Genomic DNA, 6,667 nt, shown 5'->3' with positions numbered 1-6,667 from the left:
CTTCTCATCTGCGAATTTGTTTTATTTAAGGCTCAAGAAACAGAAATCCCAGACAGTATTTGAAAATGGAAAAAGTGCGATATAGTGTGATTCATGAACAGGCTACTACGCCCCCAAATGACTGAAACCCCCCAATTTGTCGCACAAAAATAAACACGAGCAGCTGTCCAGCCTTCCTGGAAAATATAATGGCTGTAAAAATATATATATAACATTATTTTGGTTTCTGACACCGTTGCGATCAGGTGGGCAGTGAGACAAGGCGACCTGCTAAGTCTCACTTTCTTGCCGGTCGGCATTGACTTCATTTTAAAAAGATCCAGGAAAATACCGCATTTTCCACCACACATCCCCTATTCGTAAATCACCCAGGCTTGCCGCATACGCGGAAGGCGTTACCTTACTCTTTTTACACCCCACTATAACTACCAGCACTTTTCGAAACCCTATTTAAATTTGAAAATATAACGGATTCCACTAAAAGAAAGCAATACTCGGTTTGTTCCCCCTCATAAAAACGTCCCTCGGGGAAACTGAATACCATTGCATCAACTTATTATCCTAATGGGTGACCCAACCCAAATTGATCTGACAGGGCAACAAATACACAAAGCTATAGCAAGATCTTGCGAATTAAACACCTTCACCCAACCTTTGACAGAAAAGCAATCAATTGTAAAACCTTCCTTTCAAACGCTTTCCGTTTCCAAAAAAAATTGAAATATGTTATAGGTCCCTGTAACCCAACTGGGAACCTAAACACCTTGGCGGCAAGTCGTCCCATGGTGGTTACTCGGTCGCCAATATTAACTTTCTCGGTGTCCATTTAAAACGTATAATCAGCTTCTTTTTTCATCATCGAACTTTATACACTCCCTCACAAACCCAATTTCAGATAATCGAGCTTCGCTTAATAATCCTGCTACCCTGTAAATACAACTTTAGAGTACGAAACTCCCTCCCCAGCAAACCATATTTCCAATATAATACTGTCAAAAAAAATTGAACGTAATAAATAAATATGACCAATGCTAACCGAAATTACTTGCCTTAAATTCATACCCTCTACCTCCGCCTTGCAACCGCGCAACTAAACTCCTAACCTAATAACAGTCCACTGTGCGTTGTTGGCAATAGCCTACTATTGTGGTTGTTAGCGTCGTCTTCTGTCATAAGAACTGTTGTGTCCATTACAACTTTGCCCATTTGCCCATGCATAGAGCATTTTACGACGTTTGTGTCGCTTTTTCGGCGTGGAGCAGACCGCCATATTTTAGAATCAACCCTCCTAGTTGTCCCTTTGCCGTTAAGAGAAATAAATTATCTCTAGTTTAATCATGTTAGACGTCCGCTACGGTCCCTGTGTTGTGAACCCTGGCCATTTGTACAAAGCGTCAAATCACACCTCGCATGTGCATATTCAGTTGAAAATAACTTTTTTAGATTTGTTTTGCAATGTTATGGTAATTCTTTGCTGTCTCACTTTTACATTGTCTCTGAGATGAACTATTCTAGTTTTACGCGCCTCAAAAAATGTTTTGGAACCGTCAATGTATATATTTGTGTGAATCGTTTGTTGTTTTACTTGGCGCCTTTTATTTTACAAAATAATGCTGTAGTTCGATAATCAACGAAAATTTTTTAGTTTTCTACTTACCGTTGTAAATATTATGATTACGATGTTTTGTTAAGGTTTGTTTATCTTGTTATGTAGGTTTGTAGGGGTAACTTTAGTATTGGATAAAATCGTTTGACTTGCTGTTGATTTTGCTTTGGTCTGTGTTATGCTCAATTGATTGCTTGTTCATTCCACAATAAAGGACTCATGTTTTAAAGAAACAGTCACCTGGGTTATATCAGGATTTCACATTTGAATGTGTTTTAACTGTGACTTAGCATAAGTATAGGATACTTGCTCTCTATACTCTATTATTGCGATTCACACGGAAACTATACGTAGCAGACCTGGACAACTGGAAAATTCTAGTTTTCTAATCCAATGAATTAGAGGAAAATTCGGCTAATTGTAATTCCAATCTAATTTGTAGATTGCTAGTGTGCTCTAATTCTAGTTTTAATCTAATTCGGTTTGCACCAAAAATGCTAATTTGTCGAACGGCGTTTTTAGTCTCTCAGCCAAAATAAAGAATTTGAAATAAAACTCTTTGGTCGGAACGAGTTGTTGTTGATTTGTACACTCTGTAAAGCATATGCTATGCTAAAAGGCATAAAAATTGTAATGTAAATCTATAGTTTAAATTCCAGTTTAAAATCGTTGTTCTAAAAATTCGGTAATTCTAATTCGAATTCAATTTGAGAAAACTAAAATGATCAAAGTCTAAAATCAAATGCTCTCAATTTAGTTTTATTCTAATTTTAAAGGCTAAAATAAATATAGTTCCCCAAGTCTGCTACGCACTGCTGCTTACTATGTGTATCAGCTTTGGATCCGGAAGTCCCATAAGTGCGGGCCTCGTTATCGGTGATACAAAGAACGTTGACTGCTAGTATTAAGACCCACTTATAGGGAAGTAGCAACTGAAATAAAAAGAACTGGTAAATAAACAAAACAATGTTGTGAAAAGGATTGTTTCGAACAAAAGGGGAGATGTTAGGTCAGTAAAAATCGAGTGAAAATTGGCAAAACCCCACGTAAGTAATTATTGCAGATAAAACGTATAACGAGGTTAAGCGCGCTTGTAGAGATTGTTTTGATGTGCAGTTACAATTTAACGTAATATCTCTATACTTTTCGGTTTTCTTTGTCGTTTATTTTTAAATCTTCAGACGTTGTTTGACATTCTTCAAAACTCAGTGACATAATAGGTTAATTCTAGAAATGTATTCTTATTAAGAAAGACTAAATCCGCTTTCAGATGGTGAAGACACCTACCCAACTGGCACATCGGTAAGCTATTATTATAATTTATGTATCATTTAAATCTAACTCCAAGCAAAAAATGTCTGACGCACTCCCGAAATTTCTTATCATCTGACCATAAAGGCAGGTTGTATGCTGCAGGTTTATTTGTCTATGCCACGCATCGCCAAGTTTTTAGAGCTGAAAGGCCATTTGATCTCGTTTTCTTAAAAAATAATACCTACAAAAAATAATACCTACATGATTCACAAGGTTGAAACTAAAACCTAAACGCCACACTCATATGTAGCATTTAAAAACGAATAATAAACTTACACGCAAAAAGATTAATCCTACAAAATTGCCATGGTAATGATCATAAAGATCAGTATGGAGTACAAAATCAACCCAGTTTCACGTTTAATGTTTCCTGATGTTTAAAAAAACATAAATGAAAATATGAAAATAAAAAATATACAAGACAAAGACTTTCAAAAAATTATTGGGTATAGTGATTAAATATTTTTGTTACATAACTAGCGGTAAATTTATTTATTCATAAGGTCATTTTAATTTAGAAATCATTTTAGCGTAACTGGAAACCGGCCAATATGGTATCGCCATTTTGGAATCGACTGTTTCCATGTTTTTTACCATTAATTGGGTATTCTTAAATTTTTAACATAAACGAATTTTTGATAAGAGTCTACGGAAAACTTGCTATTTGTGGCAACAAGCTAAAACATATTTTTGCCAAAAAAAGTGTTGGTTCATTAGATAGTAAATGAAAAAATGGCGGCTCAAAATCGTTCCATTTCCTCTCAGTCTAAAGGCAAGGTAAGAGGTCTCAGTCGGTCGAGTCTTACATAAGCGCTGATTTTAAAGCACTTTAATATTGTTCCTACGTATAAAATGGTAACTAGTTAACACTCATTACAATAACGACTTGCTTATCGTCCTAATTACGTATATTTTTTACTTACTTCGTGGCAAATAAGACAATATTAAAGGCTACTAAATGGGATTTAGAATATAAAACTCGAAAATTGTGTAATGTACAACAACCAACTTAAATTTATGAAATACTAACCAAGATAAACAAAATTTACAGTGCGAACCGAGGCGGTTAATTAAGACAAAAATATTTGCGTGTTTCTCCTTTTGATGTGCAGTTTGGAAACATGTTGTATTGGCTGTATTTTGGGGGGCTTGCGCGCCATTTTTTATTAGGTCGCCTGCCACATGTTGTACGCGTGCCTCATGGTGGAGACCCCTGTGCTAGGCCTATACATAAATGTTATTATGATTTTTGTTTCGAAGTATTGAAAAATCAAGTAACAAAATTACCATAACCATAGGCAACATATCACAAATTGAAAGTTAAAATATTTACAACACAAAGCAGTTTTTTATGCCTTTGAATGGCGAACAGACTGCGGTACATTTCGTTTATATTTCAACAAAGAGAAAACCACCTAATGACACTTTATAGAGCAGCGCGGTAGGCACAATGCACTTTTGCTCGAGTTAATAGGCGAGATGACGTCAAGTAAAACTGTTTATGCGAAGAAACTAAACAGAAATTTACTACGGGCCCGGAACAAGGCTTTGCAGTACGAAATGAAATGTCAAGAGAATAAGGGAACTTTTAGAAATAAAGTTTGGGGAACGATTGAGGTTGACGTCGTAGACCAGTGGTTCTCAAACTTTTATGCTTCGTGGCCCCATTTGATAATATCTCAACCCTCGTGGCTCCCCTGCTTATAAAAATAACTAGCATTGCATTAACGTGTTTTCACTTGTTTTACTTCTCCACGTCAGGAACAAACAACAATTAAACGAAGTCTAACGAATAAACTTACTTACTTCCAAATCTGTTTACTTTAAATTAACGTAGTTAGTAGTCATTGCAAAGCTTATTCTTGTACTCCGCACGGTTTTTTTATTCGACTCTGTTTTGTTTTGGACCATTCGGTTTTATTCACGCAAGATACGAAAATTCAGCTTCGCAAAGATAGTTGTAGTTGCGAACTTAACGCACTTTACGTACTTGCTGATTAGTGAGTACGAATCTCGAATAGACACAACAACTTGAGCTATTACGAGTTTTTTTTGACAGACACCTAATGATAAGTCGAAAGGTTATCGGTCAATAACTGGCCGTCCCAAAAAGCTCTAACGCCACAAATATGGTTGTATTTGAAGCAGCACAGTAATTGTTTCGCCCCAGCGATAGGCGGCTTTAATCGAATAAATTATATCGGTTACAATTACCTGACATAAACGGCAGAAGTTTTGTAATACTATGACCTATATAGATTAAAGAGTTATGCCCGTGACCCCCCAATCATCGCTCCGTGGCCCCCCAAGAGGGCCGAGGGCCACGGTTGAGAAACCCTGTCGTAGAGTATAGGGAAATGTTACCTGTTCATACAATAACTAAGTCGCTTTATCATAATGTGATTCGTCGCTTTTAAGTTTGGTCCATTACACCACCATATAGCTACAACAACAACAAACATTAGTTCAAATGTCAGGTCGGCGATTTCCAAGTTATGTATTGTGCCATGTTTCAAATTTCTCTTACCATTTCAACAAGGAAGTCTAAAAGCGAAAGTAAAGCTAGTGAAGCGAGAAAACAATTGGAGGAACTTCCATTGTTTTGCTACTTTAAAAAATTCCCTGTTGAGAGATGACTGTAAAGCTGCTGCGGAATGTGCTGTGGCCAATCACCAACTCAAAAATGACGGGCTCAATTGAAATCAGAACAATTGGTAACTTACGGTTATAAACCGATAACAGTCCAGGAAGTTTTATTGTTGACCGCGCAAAACACCTTACAAATCCCAAAGACGCCCCAGTCAAAGTATTTTGAACATATTTTAGAACAACAAGAAAATCGTTTTTTGAACAACAAGAAATCTTAGTGGGTTGTTTTTGAAAATAAATGACGAACTTTCTGAGACACCAATAATAAAAACAAGAATGTGAAGAGTTCCGCTGCAAATATGAAAAAACGCCTAACACAAAGCGCTTTAATTATTATGCTAAATATTTTATGCTAAAATAAAGTTTGTTGGAGTCAATGACTGGAAACCTCTCTAGAAAACAGTGTTTTACAACCAAACGTATAGAAAGTTGAGCTTGTTTTCATTAATGTAATTTAAGAAAAATAGGCCGCCGGCCGGATAGAATTGCGGGGCGTATAGTTTGTTCAACTCTTCCCTAAGCCAAACACGTCCACTTTCAGGAGGTTTAATTTTGTTGCACTTCTAACATGAGAGCCACGAGACCATTCTCAGTTGGCCACAGAGTTATTGAGTAGTTAAAAGTTTTATTGTATCAAAAAAGGAATTGTTATCTTGCCAAACTGGCAAAATATACAGGCAAACTCGCAAAAATACATTAATTCCCAAATTAACAAGTATTTTAATAAGCATTTGTTGGCGGCCGTGTCCGTGCTGGTATGGTTGATATGCTAAATGCAGCTTGGAAATTTTTACAACTAATCCAAAAAGAAATCAGTGTAGAAGATATGTAACAATTTTGACGGTAATGTCACAGCAAGATAAAATAATAATTGATGATTCATACTAATTAACGGCTCATGTGTTATGCAGCTTGAGCGTCAGTAATCGAAAGCCTTGTTTAAACTAATAAGATTGTGTGAGTGTTTCTTAAACTGTTATTGAGCACGTGGGAAGAATTAAATGTCCAGACACAAAAAATCTGTATGTCGTTAATAGGCCCAAAAAACAAAAATGATTAAACCATAAACCACAGACAGTTGAAAGAACTTGGTACCAG

Source organism: Ascidiella aspersa, chromosome 7 (genome assembly GCF_963924565.1).
Source record: "Ascidiella aspersa chromosome 7, kaAscAspe10.2, whole genome shotgun sequence".
Classification (NCBI taxonomy): domain Eukaryota; kingdom Metazoa; phylum Chordata; class Ascidiacea; order Phlebobranchia; family Ascidiidae; genus Ascidiella; species Ascidiella aspersa.
Note: the sequence above shows the minus strand (reverse complement) of the source record.